The sequence below is a fragment of the Hesperophylax consimilis genome, chromosome 25 (genome assembly GCF_061612785.1).
Source record: "Hesperophylax consimilis isolate HC1 chromosome 25, BYU_Hcon_1.0, whole genome shotgun sequence".
NCBI classification, from domain to species: Eukaryota; Metazoa; Arthropoda; class Insecta; order Trichoptera; family Limnephilidae; genus Hesperophylax; species Hesperophylax consimilis.
In genome coordinates this window covers 9,597,351-9,620,073 of record NC_142860.1, presented here as the reverse complement: position 1 = coordinate 9,620,073, position 22,723 = coordinate 9,597,351, and the positions used below count along the sequence as shown (strand labels likewise).

The window sequence follows — 22,723 nt, the reverse complement described above, 5'->3', positions numbered from 1 at the left end:
CTTACTGGATCCAAACGGTTGGGAGCAGTTGGGACTCTTCACATAAAAAAGCTAGCCTAACTTGAAAACACCATTCCTAATTTTTGAACCTTGTGGGATTATGGCAACCTCAATGGTTGGGTTAGGTTCATTAGTACACAATATGTATATCAATGGTTAAGTTAGGTTCATAGGGACAAAATATATCAATGGTTGGGTTAGGTTCATATAGATACAATATATCAATGGTTGGATTAGGTTCATAGAGATACAATATATCAATGGTTGGGTTAGGTTCATAGAGATACAATATATTATTATTATTATTGATAGAGACTTGATATGATGGACTTGCCGAACGTCACAGCGGTGCTGCCCAGGTCTGTTATCTATGTGAGGATATTATGTCAGCGCTTTATTAGCAGCAGACACATACCTGGACGGATGACGAACTTCGTGCTGGCACTGTTGGTGGACGCGGTAGTCTCTCTCGATGCAGCAGCAGGTCCAGTTTCTTCACCACGTAGGATTCTTGCTGCAGAGTCTCCATCTTATATCTTCGTCGAACGTCACAGCGGTGCTACCAAGGTCTGTTATCTATGTGAGGATATTGTGTCAGCGCTTTATTAGCTGCAGACACATACCTGGATGGATGACGAACCTCGTGTTGGCACTGTTGGTGGACTCTCTCGCTGCAGCAGGTGGTCCAGTTTCTTCACCACCTAGGATTCTTGCTGCAGAGTCTCCATCTTCTATCTTCATGTCAACTGTTCCTGTTCTTCATCTTACTTTACTTAACTTCACTTTATTTTGGTAATATTTATATTTTTTGTAATACCTGCATCAACTGTAAAGCGCCCCTGAGGTGATAACTCACAAAAGCAGCGCTATAAAAATTGTCCAATATTATTATTATTATTTTCAATAGATGGGAACGCAGGAGGAAGACATGGCTTTAGACACAGATTATTAAGTCGGCCATGTCAGGAGTCGGAATAACGGAACACTACATATAAGACCATGTACAAATATGAATTAATAAAAGAGCATCTGCCAAAACCGAGTTGTTTTGCGGTCTGTTTTCTCTTCGTATGACTGTCTGAAACGGCATGATGGTTAGATACTTAGATTAGGTTTGGTAAATGTTGTGTTGATGGAAAAAGATGGTGTAGGGAAGGAAAAGGAAGGATAAAAGTAATGAAGCTGATAATTATTCAGCTTTTTTAAAATTAACTCCACACAAGAGGTCCTAAGTAAAATATCAAAATATCACCTTCGGTGTGGTATATGGAGAAAAAGTTTAAAACAGCTAAACAAGTTTAAAATCAAAAATTTCCGGTACATGCACTTATTATGTTTTATATCGACTCACTAGGTACTGAAACGTTACTAAATACACGTAATAATATATTTTTAAATAATTCGTTACCACCATTACAGCAAATATCCGAACTTTCATTGCATTGTACGATTTTTTGGGATATTTAATTTTACTAATAGGTATGCTTCTTATACCTACTGGTTACATATCTTGTCGGGGGTTGACATCATTGGAGTTATATTCACCCTATAAGCTATAACTGTCGGAAAGGAGAGTATAATTGAAAAAAAGAAAACTTTGTACTAAAGCGAAATAATTTTTGAGTTCTTACTTAGTGCCTTAATTTCGCCATTCGATTGCGAAGTACCTATCGTTTGTTCGAGTTGTTGGTAACAAGTATAAGTGGCTACAATTCGATTCAAGATAATGATCCCTGTTGGGTTACCAATAAACGAGTGAGTTGAAGAAATTCGCACTTTACGACAATATAATTACTGCGGAAATTATAATGAGCCAAATTTTCGTAATGGCGGACATTATTATTTGAAATTGGAAAACTTTTTTTTGAAGAAGAAAATTGAATGGAAAGAGTGTTTTACAGCCAATAGGTAGTTACCATGTTTATAAGTATTAGCTTTGACGACCTCGGTGACAGAGCCGGTAAATGTTAGGTTAGGTTAGGTTATACTTTAATAATTATACTATATATGTATACTAAAACTAATTTAATACATTTACATTAAACTCTCTACTAGTATATAGGCTCCATACTGGCAAGTGAAATTAATTGTCTGAATGAATATAATTCAGGATACACCCACACACACCCAAAACCCAGTGCATTTTACGTTGAAATTAAAATAATGTAGTTCATTTGATGATTGAGACAGCAAAAATATTGTAAGGTTGTATTGTTGAAGATAAAATCAGTCCAACCATTATTGAGTATTATAAACTTACTAGTTGGAATGCTTTACCAATTTTCATTATTTATTGGACAGTTGGCATAATAATAATAATGTCCATTAGGTATTATATTGTTGGCTGTAAAACTTTTACAACAATCTCTCAATAACAGAGTAGCAATACTATGGAGACCGCTAGTAGGTTAAGATCAGCGGATATAGATAGAAACACAGTGAAGAGTGAGACCACTAACAGGATACAGCCATCACAGACAAGTGAAGCTGCTGTAGAAGAAAACTCAATAACTGTAAGAAATAGGAAAACAATATAGAAATTACAATATGATTTATCTGCGATGAATATGAACGACCTTTCAAGGCTCAGATAGGATAACGCGGAACCATAAGACATAACCGAGTACCCAATGACCAACCCTGATGAATTTTATAAAGGGACTGAAGACACAATGGGCTCACGGATGTTTCATATACAGACCAATTCAATAGCTGATAGTAATATTAATATCACTGTCAGTAAAATTGAACGAGTTTCGCGAGCTACCAAGACAATAATAGTTGGCGTATGTTCACTAGAGAACAGTCCACATGAGATATTAGAAACCATTTCACGTTACAGCTGTTGAAAAAATGATCCACATGACAATGAGACAACACCCTGCTAAACTGAATAGCAAAATAATGACAACCAGCGGGCAGAGCAAAACCACATCGAAAACTTAACAGAATTGATACGACGAAGTAAGCTGTCGATGTTTGATTATCGATGCTATTAGCATGCTGGCTATTGCTTCATAATAACATAAATAATTGATAAACGAGTTCGTGATGCGAAACTGAATTCATTAAATTAATATTTATGTTATTTGTTTTTTTGGAATTTTAACCAATAATAATATAGTCAATAAACATTACAGGTGATATCATGCATAACCGTCGAAACCATTTTTCCGTTCACAAAAGCACCCAATAATTTTGATTTCCGCGCAATTTTTTGGATAACGATATTAGTCGTGTAGATATTCTCATCTAAAAGGCGAATGAACAGGATAAACTACCATTACTTTAGTCAATTTTAACAGTCAAATGTACCTTAACAGTGGTTTGCCGTCGTTCTAGCAAGTGTCGACAAATATAACCGATATTGTGGCTGAAAAACTTGATCGTGTCAGTGTTGAATGAAGTACGAGGGACTGTCTATCCAAGAGCTTATACATTATTTGGCTACTGGTCAGGGTTAAATATCATTAATTTGCGTTCAATATTTAAATTAACTTCGTTTCTTATTACGTAGGTACCCACATAAATGTCTCCATTCTCCTTCACAAGTCATAGGAAACCCAAATTCAGTAGCTCCCTTTCACAGGCAGTATTGATAAATCAATTTGTTTCTAATTTTACTCCAGATTTATCGATTTACTGCCTAATATTCTCCCGAACGATATTATTACTATGTCTTGTTCTATTGAGGCGCTGTAAAAACGAAATCGTCGAATGATAATTGAGATGTTAATGGTAGAAAGCGATACTCTTAGAAAGTTCAGCAAATTGTTGGTTGAGTACATTGAATTTTCGCAATTAAAGAATTTGCATTGTTAGCACATACATCTTATTACTGTGACTTTCAGATTATGCTAATATTTAAAAAAATAAAAATTAACTACCTATTAGTGGGTATTGTGTCTAGCTTTACACACTTGTAATAGATTTGTTTAATTTGGTAGTTTACTAATTTTGCAGGTGTGAAGTTTGATGTGTGTTACAATATTGGGAAGTTTTTTTAATGTAAAATTATCTTCATTATAGAGATTAACAGGTTAGAGTCAGCTTTTTAATGTAGTACAACAACACAGTACTGACTGCCCGGAGTCATTGGAACTTAGTCACCCCAATTTTGGGGTTGTTGTGTGACTGAAGTTTGTGAGTGAGGGGAGGCTAATAGGAAAAGATTGAAATTGCAATTATAGTACCAGGTTGATACTGAGATTACCTATTTTCTGCTCTGGAACGTGTATCAAACCTAGGAATAAACACGTTTTTTCGCCAAATTTAGAACCCCCGACATTTGGGTTAAAAACAAGTAGCTTGCCAAAGCAGTGAAACTTGTTAGGTCAAAATGATTTAAACTTTTTTTAAATTATTTAATCTATTGGTTAGGCACATGCAAATCATTAGATGACACGTTTGAATGTATTTGTGCAAACCGATAGCATCGACAGATAAAAAAAAGGTTTCAAACTAAGTTCGCCCGCAGTCCTCTCTAACACCGCATAAGTCAAAATATATGAGTGACGTTTATCAATTCCGTTTAAATTTAAACTCTCAATTTAATTCCATGATACCTTTTTACAACTCATTTTTATTTCATTTTTCAGCTTCCTGTCGAAATTAATTATATTTTTATCCATCCCTCTATCTTGTATGTTTTCAAGCCTCATCAAACTGATTTACTGTGAAAATAGTGATATACTATAATAATTGAAAATAGTGATATACTATAATATTCAAATCTATTAACTGCTTTATGATTTTTCGCAGCGCTCCAACGATATAATATCCTAAATCAAGATGCAATCATAAATATCAGAGAGACGTACCAAAAAAAATAAAACAAACATTTATAAAACCATAATAATATCTTTGATCTCGGGCGTTTGAAAATTATGATTTACGTTCCTAATAATGTCGAGAATTTATTTATATATGGATTCCCACGTTTACAACTGCGGCTATTAGGGTTTCTAGATTTTCTATCGAGGTTGACCGAAACCAGACGTGATCGGGAGGAAATTTGTACAATTATTGGCTTTTCCCGCTATCGACTTTACACGATATTAGATGGTATTACAGACCACATTATCAATTGACACGTACAAACTGCGGTCGGTGGCGTAATGTTGTTTTTATTAGTTATTACAGCCGGAACAATTGTGATCTTGAAAATTCACAGAAAGTAACGTGATTAGCAATTATCGTTATTTTATGGCTGTATTGTTTGACCATTTGACAATGAATCAACATTTCGGCACTTTTGATGTATGACTAATACCGTTTTTGTAAATTAATTAGAGCTGGGTATTATTATAACAGGTTTTTTGTGTGGTTTTCTTGTTGTCGAATACGTTGTAATGACCTTTTTTGTGACAACTCCACACAGGAGGTCCTGAGGTTTCCCTCAGAACCTTTGTCATCTTTGGGAATGCTGTGTTGTACACAGAGAAAACTTGCTGATATAAAATACTCTGAATTCATTAAAAAACAAATGAATTGACAAGGTTCCCAACACAGTATAAGTTAAAAGCGAATGTTTTATGAAGACGGTGAAACATGTGTTCTTACAAAATTGATATTGATATTCTTGCATTCCGTCGCGATATTTATTAGGAAAAGAACACGTGTTCTCGATATATTCTGAAGGCCTATTATTTTATCAGAAAATTGGTATCACTTTTAAACGGGATCATTTTCTCCGTGCAGGATGCTGGAAAGGAGGGAGTGAACCTGGGCCTTGAAGTATCCTATATTGTAGGAGGAATGAAACATTAAACTGACAAAAGTCATTCTACTGTGTGATGTTTCTTCCAGTTCTTCAGCAACAGATAAGTTCAAATATGGTCTAAACACAGCTTTCCCACCAAAAAATTACAAACCGTTTGTTATGACCTTGGATTATAAAACGAATTTCCGTTCTAGGATATGCAAGACTGTTTTCAAGGATATCACTAAAGTTGTTGGTTATTTTGGAACTTTTTAGGGCTGATTTGTACGACTGATCAGGTTTTTTTATGTATTTAAGTTATGTGCATAGTTTCCTTATTCGGTTAGAACGCACATTACGTTACAATTTAAATTGTAGTTTCTACGAACTTATGATTCAAATCAATTTATTTACCTATTTTTTGCAATTTTCACCAAGGCTGAATTTTGACCACATAATGACCAACAATTTAAAAAATTAATTAAACCGTTCAAATTCAATGAAACTAGTCAACTTAGGTTGTTAAAATAACCATGAGACATAATTTTGCAAAAATATAAAATTGGATAATTTATTGTCAGAATTTGAAAGAATTCTTATTTGACTGATTTATAATGTTGCGTGGCCCGGTAGGTACATAATTGAATTAATAAATATAATATAACATTTATTAATACCCATTTGCAATATTTTCTATAGCCGCAAAAGCAACTAGTGCATCGTTGGCAGGTTGCGCATAGTTCAGCCGCAAATTGCAACAAGCAAGTGTGCAGCAATGCAGATTGGAAGGGATATGATGCGAGACGATACTAACAAGATGCAATAATAATGCGATGAGATGCACTGCTGACTCGACTACCCACAATAACTGAATCTGTTGCACGATAATTGGCACTGCTGTTCAGATATGAAATAAACAGATTAATTCATTACGACAAGCAGTCATAGAAATCTATTACAGATTATGCTTATGAATTGTAGTAACTAAATTTACGTAGACTAATTCTGATTAGCGTTGTTCGAGGCTTTATCTGTAAACCCAATCATTTGCTAAAATAGTTGTATAATATTTTCTAAATGCATTTACCCAACACCTGATCTAACATTACTTTACTGATCGGTGTACATTTTTGATTTATGTGTAAAAAAACTGCAATTTATCTCAAGGAAGTAGGAAATGCATTGTTAAACTTTGTATCAAATGGCTACGATTTTATATAATTAACCAAAACCAATTCTCATTTGTTTTCGCTTACTTCTTCCTGTTTAGGTATTCAATTCTATTAAGGGGAAAACCATTACTATATAGATTGGCAAGTTAGTAGGAACCACATATCAAATATTACTGTTATTACGAATGCAGTTTTTTTGTACATGTTAAAGTTTGAGAAAAATTAACTAAATAGTTTGTAGAATCATCGTTAAAAAAATAACGGGTAATGTTTCATTATAATAATCATTTTGTGTATCTGAAATTTTCTCACAGCTCATAAAATTGACGTGGGAAAAGCGGATTAAACACAATCCCCGAGTTTATTGAACACCTGCATTATTTGTGGTTTTCTGGTCCATTGATGATGAGATGTAAAACAATGAAAACATTCCTGGGAAGTCTCCGGAGATGAATCACTTGAGAATTTCTTATATAACGAGTACTGTAGTAAAATTATGAAGTTAAACTAAAAGGTAAACAATTATTGGGAGAGGGCGGGTTCGGTAGCCCAAATAAGTTCTATTTTTCATTCCCTTTGGTAAAATTGATCAAAAATTTTCAAGTAGGTACCTGTGCAAAATAGTTATTTAACATGTTTTTTTGAATGACTATGTAGCTAAATAAAAATCGCATAATTTTTCTCTTGTCAGGTAAACGCAACTATTTCCAGCTCGCAGGGTTATTTGCATTATGAGCTACGGACCTATAAAATACCTAATTTAGCTATCTAAAAACATGACAGAACAGAATGGTAAGGTTCTCGACTAGCATACCGGAGGTCGTGGGTTCAAATCCGAGTGCACAAGTAAATTTTATTTCATTTAGTTGTGTTATTTCACAATGAATTAATTTGAAACAACATACAAATAACGTATTTACGGCACGTTCCAGAGTGGAATGTACTCTCAGTATAGCCCTGGTATAAGCTCGCCATTCAGAATTGAAACGTTGCTTGAAATGGCTTTAGCCGTGTGTGGTGACCTTATCTAAAGAGAGAGGTACTTCTCCATCTTCTTCTTCCCCATCTCATTCCCATCTACATTACCTTCAGCCTCACAACATACCCCAATTGGGGAGACCATAATCTCACTAACCCCATACGGTTGAGAGCCGTTAGGACTCTTGTGCGGTATTCACATTTTAAAAATTCGAATATTTTGTTACGCAACTTTTTTCAGGTCGCAGGGTTATTTGCATTATGAGCTACGAAGCTCAAATTCATTTAGTTGTCAAAAAACAAAACATAACGCCATGATGTATGTTCTATATTTTTAAATTAAAATCTTTGACGAATCTGGGTATTAACGCTAGTAACACTGAAAAGAATAATAAAAAAGAGGAATGGGGAATAAAAATTTCTGCAACCAGAGAATTTCTCATCGCAAACATAATTTTACTTTCGACAGTGTGGCAAGTGTGGCAAGAGACAAATTCCAAGGAAGCGATTATATTTTTTATGAGGTAAGTAATAAAATTACAATTTTTGTTGCTACATTAATTTTAAACCGCAACGCAGACGAGAGATGTCGCCTGAATATAATAACGACTCGTTACTGCAATAATCATTCCAAATTTGAATTTCAATAATAATTGCTTTTGTTACAACCAGAAGGCGCTGATTACTCAGCCTATACTAGCGCCACCGTTTTGTCACGGTGTTGAAAAACTAAACTAACGATTTTCATAAGTCATAATTTAATTAAAGGTTTATCAATTTAACTAACATTGTAAATGCGCACATGTACCTAATAAGCAATTAGTTTATATGAGAGCGTTGGTGAAAGGCCTTCATTCAGAATTGAAACGTAGTTTGAAATGACTTTAGTCATGTTTGGTTAGCAGATCTGAGTTGCCACATACTTCCAAACCTTTCTGTTGCCATATCATTCTCTTCGATAGAAGTGTGCTGTGGGCGTATCCATGTGCCTAATTATGCGTAATTTTTCCTTAATTTTAAATTGATGGAACATTTTAAAATATTTGATTAATTTAATCAATTTGACTAGCTAACTTGAGCAGACAAAACTAATAATTAGAAATATTGCAAATGTATTGAGAATCTCATTAAATTTTTCGTAATCCTTTTAAAAACGGGACTGCAGTCCTCAACGAATGAATTGATAGGTTTCCTGTTAAACTTTTAGTAAAATGAATGTATTTTCTCGATCTTGGAACACGTGTTCATAAAAGTCATTTTATTTTCGCATATTCCGGGCAAACGCAGGTACATAAATACATGTTCAGAAATATTTGTAATGTACTTAAAATTTAACATGAAACGGCCTGCAATCCCATTTTTAACCGGATTTTAATAAATCAGCAATATTCATTTTACTACGAGTGGTGCCAAGGATATGAAAGATTTCGTATTGATTGGCGAAAGCTGCTTTCTTTCAAATCAGCTTAGATAACATTTCTAGACAATTTGTGTTCAGTGTCTATCTATAAAAACGCGAAATACTTCCAACATTGTAATAATTTACACCATTCTGGCTACAATAACTTAAATAAACACAACTTAATAGCGTTTATTTACTAAGAATACCGTTTATCGACAGAGTCCTAAAACAACACAAATAAGTTCCTTCCCACCAAAGAATAAATAAACAATTAATATAATCCTACATTTAAATTGAGATTTATGTATTAGACACTGATGGAAAAACTTTCGAGAAGATGTAACGATTCTAAAGCCATAAAGCAGAAGTTTTTTTTAAATGGATGGCGTTATTTTGTAAATTTATATACATATATCGCAGTTTTACGTCATTACGAGACGATTTTAAAATAAATTAATTTGTAGATCAAAAAAAAATCTACAAAATTATTTTTGTATTTCGTTCTACTTACCATGTTAAAATGCAAGTTTGTGTAAGTTTATTTGAGTTTTTAAAGACATGAGCAGTTTCAAGAGAATATAAGACATGAGATGTTCTATAAATCATCAAAAACTATTTCTGTAGGGTTACATCAAGAATGGGGATAATGGACTATTCAAACTTACCATTTGCCCGAATAGTAGGTTCATACATACAGCTTTAGAAATAATTTATTAAAACACGTAAACAAATATATGTATATATGAAAGGTAAAAAAAAAATATATATATATATATAGAGGTAGTTACGTATTGGCTCGTGATTTTGGGTGTCCTAGATTGCTAATATTACAAAAATGGCATAATTGATGTTGTTATAGCTGAAAACGATTTTTTATTTTTTTTCGAAATTTCAATTTTTTGTATGAAGGATTTCAGGAAATCCGGGCGGCGCACGGCCAAACTGAAATTTCCTGAAAATCTTCATACAAAAAATATAATTTTCGAAAAAAAAAACTTTTTCAGCTATAACAACATCAATTTCAATATTAGCACTCTAGTACACCCAAAAGTTACGAGACGCCACTGCTTACGATAGCAAACCTGAAGATCATAGAAGATATTTATCAGTTGAGTCGTGTCTACAATGTGAATTTCTAAAAAAATATGCAAGAGGCTGTGAATGTGCCATGATGGACTTGGGAGATGGTTCATTCTATCTTCCTACGACTTTTCAATTTATTTTTTTATAAATGTTATTTTCATGTCAAAATTACAGCATTACAACAGGGTAGCAGAATGCATGAAGAGATGATTTAGATTAGCTTCATTTAGAATAGAGGAAAAAATAGACTTACTTTACAAGGGAATGTGCACATATGTAAGAACTAATGGTGATACTAAAACAACGTTATTAGTTTATTATTTAGAAAATAATTTTGTTATAAAACACTTGAGCTAATATTGTGATGAAATTCCTGCATCCTTTATATTTCCAAGAACCAACGTATCAGGGTATCAAAAGACATGAGGAGATGATTTAAATTGACTCCATTTAGTCAGCAAGTTGATACCACTGGGAATAAAGAGAAGGAGGCGTATATCACAAGGGAATGGGTAGGAACTAACGGCAATATAATCTATTTTCTGAGAAATGTGCTATTGCTTAATACTGTGGGGTAAATTGACAGAGTAATATTCTGGCTGGCGTTGATTTGTCTTTATTTGTCTAGAAAAAACAAACAGGGTTGTCAATGATCAATGAAGTAAAGTCGTACATGTAAATTAACCTTTATTAAAAAACAACTTATTTTAAATAAAGTGAACAATGTACCTACGTTTTCTTTTTGATGTAATAACAAAGGATAATATTTTTGATGTTTTCTTAACACAAATTTATTTTTGTTGAATAGGTAACTACGAAGTGTGATAAATACTACATTTAGACGGCTTAGGTAAAACTTCAGACCCCGCATCACAAATTTGTATCGATTTTTACAATTTTTTTAAATGTGCAACCGCAAGTGCCAACTGCTCCCAGACGTCTGGAGCCGGTGAGACTATGGCATCCCCAATTAGGGTACGTTGTGAGGCGGATAGGGATTGAATTAAGAGGAAGAGAAGTACAGGCTATTCAGATCTGGTCACAAAATACGGCCACAGCAACACAATTCTGAATGGTGGTCTTACTCCAGAGCGATACAGAAAGTATCTTCCACTCTGGAAAGTGCTGCAAATAAAAATACTTATTTATAATATAGTTCCCTTGGACAGTTTTTAAGCTCAATGATTTTTCGCTTATGATTGTTAATTGTGATCGTTTTTTTATATTAGCGCATTTATATTCCCCTTTACATTCGTATTTACATGATCCTTTTCAAACCATCTTCTTCTTCTTAATAATCCTAAAATACAACGAGGAAAATCGCCTGATCATCTTCATACTTTCACAGGTTTTTTGTCAGTATTTCTAGGTTAATACGTCAATTTTCAGCTCGCATTGTTACTTCCATCACAAAATATGGAGCTTTCAATCTTATGGTAACAGGATACTATTAATTATTTGTTGTATATTGTTCGATAGGAAAAAAATAGATAAACTCAGACGAAGACGGGTAGTAACTACTTGAAAAATGAATGTTTGAATTTTTTTAAATCATTGGTGTCTTTGAAGAAATTATTATAACAGCTCGCACCAAAAAAAATGGCTCTGCCGCTAAAAGCTTCATAGGAATCTCTCCTCCTGTTTCATAAAAAAAAGATTAAAATTGAGCTACTGTACAACTGTATACCTTCCTTTATAAACACAATTTTCGTTTTAAATTAAAAAAAATATTCATTTTGGCATAAACGCGCAGAATATCTGTAATAACATTGTGAAAAAATTCTCCTTTTAAATTTTCTCTTAACAACGTAATCATTTACGTTTCGCTGATTTTTGATTAAATAATTCCCAGTAAATTGATAAATCAACACCTTGCTGAAGAAACAGGCGGAGTTTAGACGCGGTTGTTATTTTAGTGTCCCCAAAACACTCGCACCATTTACCTTAATTCCAAATCACAATGGATTGATGACACCCGTCGCATTGTGCTTTTGTGCACTGTCGTTTTATTATTTTTAATTATTACGCTCCGGCGATCTTCAATATGGCAAATTTGCCAACCCTGTTTCTGTACAGTTTGTATTTATTATACAGGGAGACACTTGACCAGCGGTTGTAAACCAGTTTCTGACGAGCACTTTATTAAAATGTTTTCGTGTTCCAAATATAAAATTAAAATATGATTTGAACATATTTTCACTTACCACACCTACCTATCTAAATTACTTTTCCAAATTATTATCTTCGCGGTTACAACATTTTTACAAAACGTATTTTTTTAATATTTGAATTAAATCGAAGGAAGAATATGGCATCTTGCCATATTTTGTTGTGGTTTGAAAACACCTTTATTGACTTTTTTATATCGATTTTAAAAAGGCGCTTTGAATTTTATGACACCAAAGCTCACTGTTTAATGGTTTTCAACTGTTCAATATCATATATTCCGAATCCGTACCAATCCTATATTTAGTTCAGTTCAGTGCCGACAAATTGGCGTTTATTGAAAAAAAAAATTTTCATATCAAACAAAAACTGTAATTACAAAACTTATTTTTTTAAATATAATTTAACTGTTAACTTTACATTACCTGCCTCACTAGCTGTGACTTGTTCTTTTCTTTTTAGAAGGTCATTTGAAAAGTAGGTAATTCCTGTACGAGTATGTATTAGAATGTAAATAATGGTTTTATATGTTTAGTTAAAAATGCATTTTATAGGTACCTACTAGAAATAATGGTCTTCAAATTCTATTAACACACCATTTATCAACTTTTTTATCATGAAATGTTTTGTGACACCTGCCCCACACGCACAAATTCCAAAAGCAGGGTGACCCTAAATAAATAAATCTCCCGGCCCGCTGCTGGGCTTACAGAAGGGCAGAGGGGAGAACTAATAGACCAATATTGAGTGTGAAGGAAGTGGGTTATAGGGTAAAACTGCCGGGACATGTTGACACTTTTGTAGCTACCGTGCGGTTACCCCACAGATAAACTGGATAAACAATCTCAGGCTTTGGTCCAATATTTTGTTAGAGTTACGCCGAATAATATAGCACCTGACATATTTTCGTTATTAGATGGACCACTAGCCTCATTTTTTCCAGGACTTTATTGACTTCTTCCATTTGCTGATGCCATAAACTTTCTACAGAATACTGTTTCTTTCTTCGTCCATCCAAGTTAGGTACGTGTATAAACTTAGACCTATATTATTAGAAGTTTTATTAACTATCTTACATAGGCACTGTGTCTTGTAGGTTAAGTATTCTACAAACGATATTTTCTTCGGCCGTCTGATGTGCGTGTCAAAACTTATCATCCACAATACTTGCTGTTTACAATAGCTTATTAATTTAAATCAAACATGGTTTAGAACTGTTGATATTTATTAATTTTTTTATTATAAAAACCAACTTCCTTGTCATTGTGCTCTGTATTCATAGTATGAACTTACCAACTTACTTATTTTGAAACTAATATTGTAATTATTAATTACTTCGAAATGAATTTGTTTGGCTTTACAACACTCTACTTTAAAATAGTTTATTGGTGCGATTACGAGACACGAATTTTTAAGCCTAGCAAATTTTTATGATATTGTCTTACCTCATAAAGTGTCATGCCCTTTAAAATGATATGTGATTCATAAAATCCAAATTATTAAATTTATTTTTTAATAAATATCTCACAAGATTTTTCTTTCTCCGGGGTATTACTAAAAGCATCCACAACAATGCTAGGACCGCAATCCCGAGTTTACCACCCCTATTCCCGGAAAGAGCAGTCTTTATGAGGTGTAAAGTAAAATTGATACAGTGACTGCGAACAGACTGCTATTACGAGATCGTCTTCTGTGGGGTGACCGTAATTTATTGCCGTTTTAGGTCACACATAGCATAGGGTGGCCATCCGTTATTCACAGAAACGGGATCTCTCGTTTTGGGTAGCTTTATTATTTGTTTGCTTAAGGAATCGAAAGAGACTTCAAATCCCATGAGATCGAGGATTCGAATAAGGTGACAGGGTTTCTTAATGATTATTATTTGTTAAACGATATATCCATATCTGTGTTTGTGTGGAATTAGTTAGAAGATAAAATAGCCCTACCTAATTTGTTTGACATATTTATAGTATTTTTGTTTTGATATGAACAACTGGAAAGCACAGACTGAAAACCCAGAGAAGGAAAACATCTATGTTTTTTTTAATAATATGTAGATACACGAAGCACATACAAATATTTTTTATAAGTTTTGTGAGAAACCAATGGAAACAATCAGTCAATAGCAACCGAAGTTTGTGACAGAGCAAATAAAGAAATGGAACGACCAAGTAAGTCAAATACTTGAGTCGGGTCATGTCAAGAGTCAAGAGTATCTAACTAGCTACCTATGCACGAATGTGAATGAAGCAAGTAGTGTGCTCCAAAATCAGCACGGAACAGATAATCTCCAGAGTGGTCTAAAACAAATATGAAAGAAACACGATGTCAATTTATATGAAACATTTCGACTCCTAAATCCTAAAAAGACCAATTAAAGTAACTGTGTAAAAAAACATATTTTTATTAATTGATCAATTTCATCAGAAGTAAGGGAAATTTGACCTTACCTACTTCAGACACACGGACACGCCCACATTTCACTTTTATCTGTTTAGCTTTTCAGTGTTTAAAATCAATAAAGATTAATTTTATGATAGTATCAAACCATTCCACAATATATTCTACAATCGGCCATGCAATTTTCTGTGATGGTATTTATCCGTCGCATCTTTTCACCAGTTGATTATGTATTTGTTTGTGCCAGCCCTATCAATTCTGTTGGGCAATTTGGATCATTAAGGGCGCGATTTAGATTTATTGTCTGCAATCACTCCTCCGGAGCCGAAACAGGGGTGTCTACTGCCTGCAGTCAATTTTTTAAAGGGAGACAATACAAATGGGGATGGAAGATTAGTCGGCAGGGTTGTTTACAACTACAAGTAAAATTTATCACTTGTTTGTCTTAAGATACGAGGAAGGCTGCAATTTACTTTAGAATTTTAAATTTCTACCACTTATGAATTTTATGCAATATTTTGTTTATATCTATAACTACTAGTAGTTCTATGAAAACTAGACCTTGCAAAAAGTATGTTTTTATTTTTTTCTTATTTTACAAATTAAACCAGAAATCATAAGACTTGGCCAAATTATTAGTTACACATGCAAAAGTTTCATCGTCACCAGTATGAGGCAGCATAACATTTTTCATTTGTTTCATTAAGTTAAGTCAATCATTTCATATACAATTGAAGAAAATTATTTTATTTAATAATGCGTAGGTACTTGAGAAAAAACACAATACAAAATGTTTAAAAAACTCTTATTATTTAGTAGAACTTATAGCTTAGACATTTTTTTGTGCTTTGAATGTATTTGAGCAGGGTAACTCCAGCTTTATTTATAATTTTTGCACTTTTTCTTAACTCGCACTCCTAACTCCTTTATACAATCATCCTGTTTTCAAGTAAATTTCACCACTTTTTCTTTCATTTCCAGCATATTGAATCGCATTTCTCCCCATTTTCTGGTTTTCCGAATAACCAACTAAAGGTATTTTTGTTTCAAGTTTATTAATAAAATTAATAGTAAATTTATGTGAGCATTGAAAGTGGTTAATTCTTAAATAATAATAAAAAAAATGTAGTATGATTATTGATTAATTATTTTGTCACCCACTGTAGGTACTTAAAATTTAATTAGCTAATTAATTATAAACCGAATAATATTTAACGTAACTTGGTGAATTACACATTATGTCTGTATTTTAAAGTACTTTTACCTTAGGATCCATGCTGACTTTTGGAACATTTATTATCAATCGTTGACCGTACTCACAAATATCAGAACTGACCAAATATGACACTATTTTTGATTCATGTTAATTGGTTTTGATAGCTATCTGTGTAGGTACTGATAGAAACCTTATTATTTTCAACTTTCACGTGAATCGGAGAACAAAATGAACCACTTCCTTACAAATTAAGCTTTTACGTAGTAAGCCAACAAAAATGTTGAACAGAACGTAGTCACCTATCAAACAACATAAAACTACAATGATTCTTCTTTACAAAAACGCCGATAAAATATCACCGTTCTAAAGTTCCACAGTTCCGCCGTTCCCAGGATAATTTGTCCGGGGTGCCGCCGCTGGAACTCATCGCCGGTTTATCTTGTGGAAGTATCGGGGGTGTTCCAACTATCATTAGAAGGGTCCATTATTATCCTATGTCCTGCGCGCGCACCATTTCAAAGCTTTGACCTGAGGTGACGCCACAAGTCACAAAGGAGACGGCTAAAAGTGCTGAAGCTATGTAGGTACCTAGCTACAGTGTGGTGAGAAAATTGAAAAATCTGTGAAAAATTTGACGGTTGGTAACGTCATGCGAACTCTGGCGGAATAAAAAGGTACTTTCCAACATGGCTACCAACTTGAACCTTAAACAGGACACGCAAACAAATTTACAGATAGACGAAGTGCAAAACGGTTAAGTTAAAACAGGACTTCGCAACGCTCAGTCAATTAAACTAACAATATTTAAGAATAATAAGCCCTTTTCTAAATTTTTATACGTTTTAACATATTAAATTGATTTTCCCTAAATTTAAAATTTTATGGGTAAATAACGCAAAACATTCCTCAATTTTTTACCTTTTATCTATTTCCTGATAAAAATTAGTCCATTAAGACAATATCGGAACACGTGTTCATGCAGGTGTGCTTTTCCTGATAAATGTAATGGCGAAATGCCACAATATCAGAATTTTTACTAACGAGTGTTTTTTCATCTTCATAATACATCGCGTTTTAATGATAATTTGTTAGGAAATCTGTCAATTCATTCGTTAAAGGTCTGCAGTCCCGTTATCAACAGGGATACAAATAATTTGACTTTGAGTTTTAATAAATTAGCAATATTTTGTATCAGTATGTTTTTTCCGCGCGCGAGTTGACATACTCGTATTTATATATTAATCTAAGAATAACACAGTTTAATTTGTAGCACTGAACATACATAATATTTGTCACTAATTAACATAGTGTCACATTATAGAATCAGTCCAGTGGCGGCCCCACCGCTCAGTACCGGTGAAGGGGGCAAATCGGGTGGGGGATTTCGGGAGTTGGGTGTTTTAGGTGGGGTTGGATTTTGGGAGTTGGGCGGTTAAGGGGGGTTTCGTTATTTGTCGCGCCATTTACCCCCAGGAACGTGCGCCATCAGGGGTCCGTGAAGCGAGAAATGGGAGTGGGTTTACTAACTGCAGCGTTAGCCCTTGGAAACTAAATAAGTCCGGAATCCAAAAGGGAAGGATGACAGTTTTTTACGACGAAAGAATGGGGCGGTTTAGTGTTTGACTTGAATTTTAGCTTCTCGAAGTGTTTTTTTTAAGACTGTGAAGTGAATATATTAGTAGCTGTTTTAAATATTTACTATTTGCAAATAGTCTTGTCTCTTATTGCATATACAAAGGTATTTACCTTTAGCAGTAAAATATGCAGACAAACTATTTTTGGAAAGAAATTTGCACTGAATAAGTTACTTCTCTTACGATTTAGTTATAAAGGAGAGATATTCAGAGATGCGGAGCAGAAAGTAAGAGAAGTACATGGCTATTCAGATCTGGTCACCAAACACGTCTAAAGCCATTTAAAGAAAGAATATTGGTCTTTCAACAGGACAAAACTGAAAGTATCTACCAATCTGGAACCAGACCCACATGTAGATAGGAATGTATAGGTACTATGGAAGTATTATTTTAAAATAATAGATTGCAAAAAAATGCAAAATAATCAAATAAAATTTACTTGCACACGCTGGGAATCGACCCCGTGACCTACGGAATCGTAGCCAAAAATCGTAACCACTCAACACGGAAGATGACAAGTGCGAATACCTGCACCTGTTCGTATTATTAGACACTAAAAGAGTAGGTACCTACCTAATATTTACTTCTACTGGATTAGAACCCGTGACTTCTGGACACAGAGTCTGGAGTCACAGAGGTTTTCAGCCAGTAGTCAGTTAGGTCTTCACCCTTCTTTATCTCATCTCCATCCCCTCTTCCACTCCTATCCTAAACGTACATTACTATTAAATAAGCACACCAACAAAACATCGTCGATTACGACTATTACCAGTGGCATGTCATCCTTTAAGTGTCCCCTATTTGTCTAGGAGGGGGACTTAAGGGCCCCTCCCCATTATTATTATCTTGATGGGACGTCCTTGAAAAGCGAACCCGCCACTGCTTTACTATCTCTGTCGTCTGTCCCGCTTCTCTACTACATATCGAGCGATGTCCCGCAGGCGTCTCGCTTTCTCACACGCGAATTTAATCAGAACAAGGAAGAAGGGGACATTTCTAATTTAATTTTGTCCCGTTCTATCGCGAAAGCCTGGTGCTTCGAAGCGTAGATCTCCCTTTTTGTCTGAATCTTTAGTAGGAACGGCTCGTCTTTGTTTGGCGACAACATAGGTATTTGGAATGAGCCGTATATTTACCAACGTAGGTACATATAGGCATCTTTGTATCAATGGTTTGAATAGCACGGAACACAAAAATTGATGTATGTAATACCAGATGAAACGCAAAGCGAAAACCTCCAAAAATTTGATCTCCAACGCTGTAACGCCGACCGATCGGAAACTACCGAATCTGGTCCCTGCGTTTCGTCTGATAAAAGTGAAACACGTTTCGACAAGATATTAGTAAGCAAATGCGCCTCTATGATATCCCATGATTTTTAAAGTTTATAATAAGAGGGAGGCTTTCATTCTAGTTACCTGCTTACCATTTTTGCCTAAGGTAGATACCTACTATATTCTCTCATTTTTTCTCACACTTCTAAAACTGTTAATCCCATAAACGAACATATTGATAACTTACACATACAAAACAGGACAAACAGTTTTTTGCTGAATTTAAATTTTTTTATTTTTTTTTAACTGAGAATTCAACCTTCCATCCTAGCGATTGCTTAAAATGTGAACCGCGCTATCACTAAAGCCAAATCCTAATTGGTTGGTACCGAAATTTTTTCGTACATTAACTGCGGTAATTTTGAGTGCCACCAATGATTGAGAATGTATTGTTATCGACAACGAGTTTCTCTGCCGAGTTTCAGCTCGATAGGATGTCGGGAAGTGGGTTAATTTCAACTTCTAAGATTTCACTTTATTCATTAATTAAATAAAGCTAAATAAAAATTCGTAGAGATGTGTTAAATTTTTTTAAACTCTTATTATGTGATTTCGTTTGCCTACATTTGAACGTACTATTGGAACTCTAAACTCACTGGGAAATTAGAAATAATAAATTCATTCGGAGATAATATGTTAAGTATATTAACTTCCTTAAAAATAAATACAGTGCTAGTAAGTACCTACCTAAGTAGCAAGGGGCACTTTACAAAGAAACGTTAATTAATTTCCCACGTACTTCCGCCAATGGAGCTGCCGCACATAGTCTATAAAGGGGACCCCTGTGCATTTTAAATTCACTCCACATAGGTTAGGACCGTCGTAAAAACTAACAAAACACTGTCTATTCTCTATTCATTAGCGCGCTAGAACCATGTTGTGTTGTGATGCATGTCCTAGACAAAGAAAGGGTGGGGCGTATTACCCCAAAATAATATAAAATACCATAAAATTACTAGGTACCTAGATAACCACTCAAAAATGGTCCTTCCAGCCATTTAAAGTTTTGAAGCGACAATGTAAGACTTTGTGATCAGGGTGGGGAGAATTCAAATATTGGTTAGGTTTATTTTTTGTGAGCTTGGAGTGTTTACAGATAGTGTCATTTGAAGTAAATGTGATACATTTTAATGAGGTTGTCTACTTTTTTTTTTATTAGTGTAAATGAATTCAATTTTTAATTTTTCTTGGCGATGCACTACGTAGTAATGCAAAAACATGGGTTTTTGGTTTGAAAATTTGGTCGCCTAGAAATGTTTCAGATGCTGTAAATAAATACTGCGAGTAGAATACATCTTGGCCTTTGAAATAATCGAGTATTTTTTAGATAAGTCTTTTTATAAGCCCAGAAAAAATTATGTAAAGGGCTATGAAAACGGCTTTAAAGTTCAAAATCTCCTACTTACGAACCCATTTTCGGTTATGATTTTATTGTATAATGTGGCAAATTAAGTTATTTTTAAAATGATCGAAAAAAAATATATTTATGCCTGATCATCCATAAAATAAAATAAAAGGCACTTTTTGGCCACGTTTTTTTCCTGCATAAATTAAAACAGGCGGATGGTGTTAAGCGGGAATTTAAACCTTATCGACATCTACGTAAGGGTTGTTATTGATAGCGACTCAATTTAAAATATTACACGATGCATCGCCTTAAGGTTATTTTTTTATCAGCGTGGAGTGTTTACAGATAGTGTCATTTGAAGTAAATGTAATACATTTTAATAACGTTGTCTCCTCTTTTTTTATTAATTAATGTAAATGTATTAAATTTTAAAAGTTTCTTAAAGAGAGAGAGAATACAATTAGTTTAGCGATATTTCCAAAAAAGTCGAAGTTATGAGCTTTCGTAGTGAATATTAGTACGCAAAAGTGTCCCATGAAGTCACATGCAGTAGAATTAATAATTCTAATAACAATACCTACCGCCGAGTATGTCTCGTGACGTCACAAGCTTTTCGGCCGACCGCAAAATCAACGTTTTGACGGCTTTTCTTCGGTATTTTCCAAAAATGCAAAAGTTTTGTCCTTAGCATGCTGAAATTAATATTCTACATTTGTAAAAAACATGAAATTTTGTTGTAGGAGCCGACTTCATTGAATAATCTTCATATGTAATATTTTTTTAGCGAATGTCAACTGGCGTGGCAATAATGGCGATACTTCTTTGAAACCGCTATTCAAGTTAATACAATAATCTGATCTTATCAGCAGCACATTTTGAATGATGAGGATTGGTGTCAAGAAAATTGATCATAGCTATCTATTTTTAGCCCACCAAGTCGTTCGCGAATAGTACGAAAATTAGACGTGATTTTCGTATTCATGTACAAAATTTATACGTCGATATCGAAAATAGTATTAAAATCTGGTTGTGTAATCTTATTCTAATTATTTTAAAAGGCAAACATAATCATCGTAGAATATCACCGATGATAATTAAAGATATAAATCATTACAGGTGACGGTAAATATAACTGTATTTTCCCACAAACAGTAAAGGTAATGACAAATAAATAATGCGAATTCAAAAGATCTTAAAATTTCCCGTAAAATGAACTATCGGCCCCACTGTGTAAATAATAATTGAAGAAGCATTCGAGGGTGAATTATCTTTACGAGCCTAGAGGGAGGCAGTTGACGAAGACTCGTAAGCCGCCTTTGATTGGAGCGAGAAAGATAGAAGTTTCCCACCGTTACTTTTAACACTGTAAAGCGCACAATGGGCAAATTGACAACAATTTACAACTGCCATTTAATGTATTGTATTTGTATTTTACTGAGTGACTTTAAATGAATACAAAATTAAAGTTTATTCAGTGTTCGAACATTTTATGCACTCTTAATAATACATTGTAGTTTTCCTTACACAGAAGAAAAACAATGCATTTATTGTTTATTATTTATTCATTCGATCTTACCAGTTCAATTTCAAACACAATCGAAGTGTTAACAGAGAAATGCTTTTATCATTTATGTACCGGAAGGAAAACATCTTAAGGTAAAGATAGGTACCTACCTGATTGAGTGTGCAGCCAAAGAAAAACTTTTCTGTACAGGCGGCCAAATGTGAAACTAAAAAAAATTAGGAATCTACAATATCTACTGACTTATGTAATATATCTCGCCTGTAAGTTGATTGATATCAAAGATATAATTTACAGGTTTTTATGTGGTTCTCTATAATTCAACCTTATTATTTTGTTAATCACAACACTAACTTTTTATTCTCCCCAAAGATAAACGGAAAGAAAATGAGTAGGTATGGCTGATTTATTGAAATCCAGTTAAAAACGTGATGGTAATCCATTTCCAGATAAAATTTCAGTCCAATAAAAATGATCGGGACACGTGTTTGTGCAGGTGCGCTTTATCTGAAAAATGTAATGACAAAATGCGACCATATTAAAAATGTTATAACCACGTGTTCCGCCGTCTTCATTACCCATGCGCGTTTTACTGATACTTTGTTAAGAAACCTGTCAGCCCTACAGTCCTGTTTTTAACAGGAATACGAATAATTTGACGAGGTTTTATATAAATTATCAATATGTTATATCAGTAAGTTATCTCCGTGTACACATGCATATGCACAGAAGGAAATTAATTTCCTTGGGTCTTCTGTGTAGAGTGA

General features: G+C 33.9%; 1 protein-coding gene across 1 annotated transcript in view; it reads right to left on the bottom strand.

Annotated features, from left to right (window-relative positions):
* The window catches only part of LOC149411515 (uncharacterized), a 136,296-nt gene that overhangs the window by 36,073 nt on the left and 77,500 nt on the right, over positions 1-22,723 (bottom strand). The gene's annotated exons all lie outside the window — the stretch shown is intronic.